We start from the raw sequence: 10,343 nt of genomic DNA, 5'->3' as shown, positions 1-10,343 counted from the left end.
TATATATATATATATATATATTAATCGCGCTTGTTCGCTACTGGTAACATGTAACCCAGTACAACCTGTTACATAGACGGGTCGTCGGCGACTAAATTGGCAACCTCACCAGGTTTGCTTGGTGAGGAGGGTGATAGTTGGACACCCTGCAGGACGAAAAATAAACCTGTCATAAAGGGCGGAGGAACTTATGAATAGTCAACGGCCAACCATCTATATACATATCTGTATCACTGTTTTTCCTGATGTATTTAATTCCATATATTAGGGGGCAGGTGGGGTTCCATAACAGTGGTGAAGGCACCCCATCTAAGAGAGGGAAACTCTGATATAAAACCAGGTCTTTGGTTGCTGAGGGTCTCCTTAACAAGACTGTACTATCAGCAAACTCTGACTCATAAGGCAGACAAAGCTCTCCAGCTTGTTTATAGCGGCTCGTCTAGGAGATGGAAACCTCTGAAGAAAAAGCCTGAAGTGTGTTGTTCTTGGTATTGTGGCACATATGTGCACCATATTCTTGCTATCATCACTTCCAAAAAGTATGGCTGGTTCTACACAAGCTTTCAACACTCAAATCAAATCATATGTGTGGGTTTTCTGACAACTTATATTTATTCATTCAATACGGCATAACTTCAACTTGAAAAAATCCAAAAGTCTTCTGGCGAGAGAGTGATAGCAGCAGGGACAAGTAAAGTATATTACTGGAAGTCTCTTGCTGGATCCCTACAGTCGGCGACCATTGGGTGATGGCTGTTCCAGCACAGAACTTGTGAGTAACTGTGCTGTCCGTGTCCTCCAGTGGTGACAAAGCAGTTCTATTTAGACACAGCATTACTTTCCCCAACAGGCGAGGGGTGAGGAAAGGAGCCCCAAACATTGCTTACAAACCTTAAACTTGTCAGTCCGCTGCAGCTGTCTGGTTATTCAGTAACGCAGTCGAAATACGAAGAAATCTAAGAATATTAACCATGGCTCCTGGAATGTGCGCATTCTCCAAAGCAGTCACTCAGCACCAGAACGAAAAACAGCACTTATAGCCCTTGAACTAAAGAAATACAACATTGACATAGCTGTACTCAGTGAAATTCGTCTTGCAGGATCATCACAGTTAGAAGACAGTAAAGGTGGATACATATTTTTCTGGTGTAGAAGAAATGAAAATGAGCCGTGCCACTCTGGTGTTGATTTTGCCATCAAAACAGAAATAGCTAGATCCCTTCTTTCTCTACCCAAAGGTATTTCTGATCGCATCATGCCAACCAGGGTCAGCATTGAGCAGGAAAAGGATGAATTTTACAACCAACTCCGTGATGTCATCTCCAGTAGTTACCATAGGGATAAACTTATCCTTACGGGCGACTTTAATGCTCGTGTTGGTACTGACTATCAGGCATGAGAGAGTGTACTTGGTCGCCATAGTATAGGTCGAATGAACTCCAGCAGTCTGCATGTGCTCTCCGTCTGCAGGGAATTCAGTCTAAGCATCACAAATACGTTTTTTCAACAGCTAAGTTGTAAGGCAACCTGGATGCATCCTAAATCTACGGATTGGCATCTTATAGACTATGTTATTACTAAGAAAAGAAATATTAAGGACTTTAACATTACACATTCCTTTCATAATACATGCTATCTCTCTGAACATTCTCTTCTCCGTAGTAAAGCTACGTTTCATCTGAAACACACAAGACTACAAAAGACATCAGTGCCTAAGCGCATTAATAGTCTGCCTTTGAAAACTGTTGAAAAGTAGGCTGAGCTCTCTATCAAGTTGGACACTGCACTCAACACTGTTGATATCAATCATGGCATGGAATTATCTTGGAAGGCTCGGCGTGATGCAACGCACTCTGCATCTGTAGCTGTTCTTGGTCTTCCTGTTCGTAAACATCAAGATTGGGTCAATGATAACAATACAGATATCCAACAGTGGATAGAAAAAATGCACAGCGCTGACAAAACTTGGATAAATGATAATAGCTCATCCAGAAAAGAGAATGCAGAGGCCAGATCCAACATGCTCTGAGACAGATGAAGGAGACTTGGTGATTTTTCAAGGCTTCTGAACTCCAAGAAGCTGCAGACAGAAAGGATTCTAAAACCTTTTATGATGGCCTCAAGAAAGTGTTTGGTCCTCAAGAGCACGGTGTCACTCCTATTTTTTCATCTAATAGAGAGACACTGCGTACTGACAAATCTGACATATTGAAACGATGGAAAGATCACTTTGAAGCCGTGTTGAACTCCATCTCAGTCACTAATGACGACGTCATAATGTCTGTTCCACAGCACACTTTAATACTGGAACTGTCTCTGGAGCCAACTTTCCTGGAATTGGTAAATTCTATTAAACAGATCTCTTCTGGTAAAACACCTGGAAGTAATGTTATCCCTCCTGAAATTTACAAACACGGTGGACAGAAGCCTTTTAAGAAACTGCATGACCTCTTCATAAATATTTGGAAGGTAGGCTGTGTACCACAGGACTTCTAGGATGCCTCAATTTAACATCTATAACAAAGGAAACAGAAGTATCTGTGATAATCATTGTGGAATATCGCTTTTGTCTATTGCTGGTAAGATTCTTGCTTGACTTATTCTTGACAAGATCATCAAACACGTTGTACATGATATCTGTTCAGAATCACAGTGCGGATTTCGCTCTGGTCGTGGCACTATCGACATGTTCTTTTCCTTTCGACAAGTCATGGAGAATGTACGTAAGAAAAATCAAGAGTTGTTCTTGATATTCGTTGAACTTACTAAGACCTTCGACACTGTTAAATGGCAAACACTATGGAACAAACTTTATACCAATGTACGGGTCTATAAAACAGCCGTTCTTACTACTCTCTTGTATGGCTCAGAATCGTGGATACCCTATAGACGACACATTAACCAACTAGACATCTACAAAGACTGTCTGAGGACAATCTGCGGTTATTCACTAAAAGACAAAGTTTCTTATGCCGACTTGTTTAGCAAGTGTAAGATTGGTGGAATTGAGAGCTTCCCTTATACAATGACAATTGCGCTGAGCTAGCCATGTCGTCAGAATGAGTGACGAAAGAATACCCAAAGTCCTCATGTACAACCAGCCTGAGAGTGGCGACAGGAATGTTGGTCGATCATGGCTCAGATATAAGGACAAGCTGAAAAGTAACCTATTAGTGTTGAAGATAGCTCACAAAACCTTTGAGCGAACAGCCTTGGTATGAACAAAATGGAGATCGTTCTCAAAATGGTATTAAAAGACTTTGTTGCAACCAGAATTAACAAATTTCAGGGTGCAAGGCAAAGGCGAAAAGCAACTGAAAATAAACCTCTTCAAACTTGCAACATTTGTGGCCTTCTTTGCAAATCGTTGGCGGATTTTAAATGTCACATTCGACATAAGCATTATGACTGAGAAAGTAAGAGTACGTTGACGGAGCCTCATACGTCGAAATCGACGGGAGAGTTCATCATATATATATATATATACGACATGCTTCCACATAGTTTCCACCATAGTTTCCACATTCACAAGGTACTTGTCGAACCGGTAACCGGTGCTATAGTAGAAAACACTTGCCCAAGGTACTGTGCAGTGGGAATGAACCCAAAATCATGTTGCAATGTGAACTTATTAACTACACAGACATGCATCTGTGTATTCATTAAAATATATTTAATTAGAATCAAACAGTATTGACTGAAAAACTGGAAAAATAAAATGGCATGTTTGGCAGAATCCTAAGAGCCTGAGACGCAAAAGGCTCGCATCTTTTACATTCTGAGTTCAAATCTTGCCAAGATCAACTTTGTCTTTCATCCATGTAGTCTTCTGTCTTTTACTTGTTTCAGCCATGGTGGGGCACCACCTTCAAGAATATTTAGTCGATTGAATCGACCCCCGTGCTTGTATTTCTTAAATTTGGTACTGATTCTGTCAGCCTCTCTTACCGGACCGCTAAGTTACGGGGACGTAAACTCACACCAGTTGTCAAGCAGCTCTGGGGGACAAACACAGACATAAAGACACACACACACACACGCACATATATATGACGGGCTTCAGTTTCCGTCTACCAAATCCACTTACAAAGCTTTGGTCGGCCCGAGGTTATAATAGAAAGCACTTGTCCAAGGTTCCCCCCAGTGGGACTGAACCCGGAACCATAAGGTTGGGAAGCAAGCTTCTTACAACACAGCTACGCCTGCATCAATAAAATTAAGTACGCTGACACTTGAGTTTAAGTCACTACTTTCACTTTCGTCAATCAGCTGCTAGCTTGATTTCATTTGGCAGCTGGTAAATATTATTATTATTTCACCTGTTTAAGGCGACGAGTTGGCAGAATCGTTAGCACGCTGGGCGAAATGCTTAACGGCATTTCGTCTGTTTTCATGTTCTGAGTTCAAATTACGCCGAGGTCGACTTTACCTTTCATCGTTTCAGCGTCGATAAATTAAGTACCTGCGAAACACTGGGGTCGATGAAATTGACTATCCCACTCACCCAAATTGCAGGCCTTGTGCCTATAGTAGAAAGGATTATTATTATTATTATTATTAGTAGTAGTAGTAGTAGTATCGCAAGATGGTGAAGGGTTCAATTCCTTGTTGTTCGGCAAAACTGAACTCTCATACGTCGACGCGAGTGTCCATCATCATCATAATCATTATTATTATTCAGTAGTCTTATTTTTATAACGTGCTTTCACTTCACTATCGAGCGCAGCTCTGTGTGCCTTGGGTATGTGCTGTGGTTTGCTGTGATGCTCTTATGGTTACTGTATTGAAAGTGTTTTGCGTAGGATGTGTGCAGTGCCCAGTAATGCAATTTTCTGTATGTTATATATATTTGTTAGTCCTGGTGTTTTTGTTATGTATTTGCTTGAATATTTTTTTATCATACCTAATGCGCCCAGTATGATAGAAATTGTTTCTGTTTTTAGACTCCACATTCGAGTTACCTCTATTTCCAGGTCTTTGTATTTTGAAAGTTTCTCCATTTCTTTTAGGGAAACGTTGTCTTGCATGCATAGGGGGCTCGCTACCTGCAGCCTACGGTACCATGGCAATGTTCTTTTCAACTATCTAATACTTTCCTGATTATTCTTTTGTAACTGGGCACTCTATTCCGATTTCCATTATATTCCTCTTGGTACCTTCTGATACTGTCCTCAAAAACCCAACAATAATTAGCGCTATCTTTACCTTCTTCGTTTTCGGGCTGTTTCGTACTTAAGAGGATTGTATATATCTATTTTTTTCTTTTTGCCTTCCATCTTGACTGTTCAACGGTCAAAGGAGCACGAATCATCAATTATATAGCACATGTGATGCACCTTGTCCACTACCACTAGATCCGGTTTGTTATGCTCTAGCACCTGACCAGTTTCGATTGGGAAATCCCCCAGGATTTTTCAGGTCTCCGATTCCGTTACTCTCTGCTGTTTGTGCTCATACTATGTCTTGCCTCTCTCTAGACCCCACTTTTCGCGTAGTTTCCAAACTAGCATTTTCGCTACCCTATTATTATTATTATTATTATTATTATTATTATTATTATTATTATTATTATTATTATTATTATTATTATTATCATTATTATTATTATTATCATTATTATTATTATTATTATTATTATTATTATTATTATTATTATTATTATTATTATTATTATTATTATTATTATTATTATTAAGACAGTGTGCTAGCAAAATCGTTAGCACGCTGACCAAAGTGCTTAGCAGCATTTCGTCCGCCTTTACGTTCTGAGTTCAAATTCCACCAAGGTTGACTTTGCGTTTCATCCTATCGAAAATCGATGCAATCAACTAGCCGCCTCTCCTAAAAACATCTCAGGCCTTGTGTTTATAGCAGAAGAGATTGTTATCATCATTAAAGAGGTGAACTGACAAAATCAATAGCACCCTGGACAAAATGCTTTGTAATATTTCGTCCATTTTTACGTTCTGAGTTAAAATTCCGCTGAGGTCGATTTTTGCCTTTCATCCTTTTGGGGTTGATAAACTAAGTACCAGTCAAGTATTGGGGACAATGAAATCAGAAGCCAGACATCACGTGAAAGACTATTTTAGAAGGCCCTGGAACAGAATGTTGTAGATGTCAGGCGGGAATGATTGTCTCCAATCCCGCCAAGTCGTTTTAACAACTGCATGCTTAAACCGATATGCAATTTATGATGACAGATATGAAGCAGCGCAAATATATATGTGTGTGTGTGTGTGTGTGTGTGTGTGTGTGTGTGTGTGATGTGCAAGAGAGACGACTGCGCTGGTATGGTCATGTGGTACGAATGGATGAGGATAGCTGTGTGAAAAAGTGTCACACCCAATCGATTGAGGGAAACTATGGAAGAGGTAGACCCAGGAAGACCTGGGATAAGGTAGTGAAACACGACCTTCGAACATTAGGCCTCACCAAGGCAATGACTAGTGACCGAGACCTTTGGAAATATGCTGTGCTTGAGAAGACCCGGCAAGCCAAGTGAGACCATAACTTGTGGCCTATGCCAGTGGTGTAACCAGCCCAATTAGGCGTGCCTTTCTTTCATTGGACACTAAACTCTGCTTGCGAAGACCTGTTGAGGCAAGTGAAATCGAAATCAAATTCGATGACAGCAACGCATGACTAGTATCCGTGCTAGTGGAGTGCTAAGAGCACCAGCCGAGCGTGATCGTTGCCAAGGCTGCTGACTGGCCCCCGTGCCGGTGGCACGTTAAAAGCACCATTCGAGCGTGATCGTTACCAGCGTCGCCTTACTGGCACTTGTGTCGGTGGTACGTGAAAAACAACATTCGACCGAGGGCGTTGCCAGTGCCGCTGGACTGGCTCCTGTGCAGGTGACACATAAAAACACCATTTGAGCGTGGCCGTTGCCAGTACCGCCTGACTGGCCCTAGTGCCGGTGGCACGTAAAAGCATCCACTACACTCTCGGAGTGGTTGGCGTTAGGAAGAGCATCCAGCTGTGGAAACTCTGCCAGATCAGATTGGACCCTGGTGCAGCCATCTGACTCACCAGTCCCCAGTCAAACGTCCAACCCATGCCAGCATGGAAAGCGGACGTTAAACGATGATGATGATGATGATGATGATGATGATGATATATATATATATTTTTTGTATTTAATCCGGCCACAGTGGTAAATTTTGATATCCAGCTGCCTCGCATATTGCATTATACTTCTTTCGTCTACGTAGATTGTTTATATGACTTGAGCGGCGTTAATAAATCCTGTTTAAATGTTTGCTTGGTGTTGTTATATCATTACATGCAGCTTCAGCAAATCAACCAGCAGCCGTCACAACAACAACAACAACAACAACAACAACAACACATCCCAGCAACATTGGTAAAAGAGGCTCCTTCAGAAATAGACATATGGTGGTTGATAGCCGCCGTAATAGGTGATGAAGATGAAAGGTGTATCATACGTTTCACCTGGAGAGTGGATGGTCGGGTACTGGTATAGAACTGACCACACAAACACAATTTGAAATCAGAAAGCCCAAACACAACTGCACACACAATTACACACTCACTTTCACCAACTACCACAGAACATGGCCGACCGAAAAGTGAAAGCCAGTGAAATCAAAGGGGTACTAGACGTTTCACAAGGTCAGAATATATCTCTACCATTATCACAACTGCAACTCAAACGAAAATCATAGACACAACCATAACAATTACAAAAGAAAGAGAAAAGACCACCTTGACCACAAGATCAACAACAACAATAATGATAATAACAACAACAACAAAACACACTAGATCAGCCCTCGTACATCAATTTCACTGTTGTTGGGAAGTGCAACATTGAACTAATAGAAGAAGTGATAAATGATAAACGATATAAATATCACACAAGTGGGGGAAGATTTCGGAAGATTCTCCCCAAACCCACAAAAGACAGTCTACAGCAAAAACTGACTCACAAACTTACAGACACCTAGAAGAGGACTACCCTTTCGACGTTAAGCTTTTTAGAAAAATGCCCAGCAAATACGTCTTAGAATATCAATTTGACGTTTTCCTTCAAACCAACGAAGAAGCTGGATCATGTGATCTTCTTCAAGGGTAAGATGAATAAACTCTCTTTACTTTCTCTGACAAACATAGCTGTTCTGAGTGTGAGATGTATAAATGTACGTGGCCTGGAGTCAGCCTGGAAGCACGTTAACCTGCTCAAAGATCTTAGGTAGCTAGACATAGACATGATAGCAATCAGCAAGAACTGGATCTTTAGAGTGCAAGCATTCATCAATTTTCAACGACTATGAGATATTCTCATCTCGTACTCCAGGATCGATGATGAGGTAGCAGCGTTATTCCGGAAATCTTTAGAGCTCGAGGTACAGGCTATATTCCTGGAACCAGACGGTAAACTGGTTGTCCTAGATGTGAACGGTAGTAAAAGCAGTGTCTTCGGACAAGAGACCATCTATGCCCCCGTCAGTGAGAGGACAAACTGATTCAAGCGGACAGACGAGTGGCAAATCCATGAGCTAACTGCGCAACTGAACTGTGGTTACAATGCATTACAAAAGATGGTAGAAGACTTTGGGTATCGGAAAGTGTGTACATACAGGCAGTTGATACCCGATTTGGTGGAATGAAATGGGGAAGTCTGCTATGATTTGCTAGAAGTGTTTGAAGTTAATGAAGAAAAGATTTTTATTCCCCGATCTAGAGAGAGGGCATGAAATGTAGGCGTATCTTTATGATCCAGAAATGAAGGAGCAGTCGATGGAATGGCGTCACACTTCCAATCTAAGACCTAAGAAGTTCAAGAGCCAGCAAATCGGCACACGAAGTCATGGTGACTGTTTTGGGAGAATGATAAGGACGTTATTATCCTTGATTTTCTGAAACGTGGCTGTACCTTGAGCAACGAACGGTATTTTCAGACACTACTTAGATAAGCCATTAGAAGGAAGAGAGCAGAAAACGATATATATATATATATATATATATATATATATATATATTCAACATGAAAATTCTTTACCACAGACATCTTTGGGAACAAATCAGGCAAGCGGCAACCTGTACTGGTCAGTGATCCCTATCCACTGTACAACCCGGATCTGGCGCCCTCCAATTTCCACTTGTTTGATTCTATCAGTCTTCAAAGACAACCATTTGATGACACAGGCGTGAGGAAAGTTATGTGGAGAGTGGTAACAACAGTGCACATCTGGCATTTTTCAAATAAGTTTCAAGAGACGAGTTCAACGATGGCGAAAATACTTCGTCTGTGATGAAGTCAATATTGAGTAGTACCTTTGTGTATATAATACCCAGTTTTGCATTACTTTCAGGACAACCCTCATACACATACACATGAACGTGTGTTTGTCATTGTCTTTATATTATACATGCTTGTTTATATCGAGGAATGTATGTCATACCAACATCCATCCATATGCTTACCTATTCCCTCTATCTCCTTGTTAATCTCTGTCCGTTACTCCTTATAATTTTTTTTTCCATTTCACTTATAGTTCAGTCTGTTAGGATGGAACGACTGAAGGAGTAATCGACAATTAGTCGAAGTCACTTCTTCCAGAAGCAGGAAAATAATGCAACACATATTGACACAATACACCCCCTCTGACATTCATTAATATAAAAAATAGACAAACAAAATATTACATGTTAAGGGGGGGGAGAAGAATGTAAACGATGGAGAGAAGGAGAAACAGAGAGGAAAGAAGGTGAGAGAGAGAGGAGAGGGTGACGTTAGAGGGGAGGAGAGACAGTAATAGAAGCGAGAGAAAGAGAAAGTGTGTTAATGCATTTAAAGTGAGAGAGAGGAGGAGAGAAGAAATTGCTTTGTGTACGTATCGGGTGTAATACACACACACAAACATACAGAATATTATATTTTATATTACATTCCGTTATTGTTTACGTCGACAATAATGAGGGAAATAAAATAGGGGCTGACAGCTTTAGTTACTTTACTGTGCGCGTGTTTATTAAATGTGAGTAAACGTGTGTGCTATTATGTGTCTAGAAAGCAGTTGAACAGGAAGGACGCCAAGTGATAGATAAATAACGTGTTTGTGTTTATATTTACAGAGAGAGAGAGAGAGAGAGAGAGAGAGGGGGGAGAGAAAGAGAGATGACAGGTAATTAGTAAATATGTACACATCTTTAATGCGTTTGCATGTGGCAGAGAATGACAGAGAAAAAGACAGATTGATATAAGAAAAGGGAATTAAGAGAAATATGAAATGAAGCGAGAAGAGCAAGTAGCCAGACATAAAGTGGATAAGAGTAATGTCTCTCTCTCTCTCTCTCTCTCTCTCTCTCTCTCT

General features: G+C 40.8%; 1 protein-coding gene across 1 annotated transcript in view; it reads right to left on the bottom strand.

Annotated features, from left to right (window-relative positions):
- The window catches only part of LOC106875268 (zinc finger protein 665), a 33,767-nt gene that overhangs the window by 22,782 nt on the left and 642 nt on the right, over positions 1-10,343 (bottom strand). The gene's annotated exons all lie outside the window — the stretch shown is intronic.

Source organism: Octopus bimaculoides, chromosome 14, assembly GCF_001194135.2.
Source record: "Octopus bimaculoides isolate UCB-OBI-ISO-001 chromosome 14, ASM119413v2, whole genome shotgun sequence".
NCBI classification, from domain to species: Eukaryota; Metazoa; Mollusca; class Cephalopoda; order Octopoda; family Octopodidae; genus Octopus; species Octopus bimaculoides.
The sequence above is the reverse complement of the archived record's forward strand: the minus strand, read 5'-3'. Positions and strand labels throughout refer to the sequence as shown.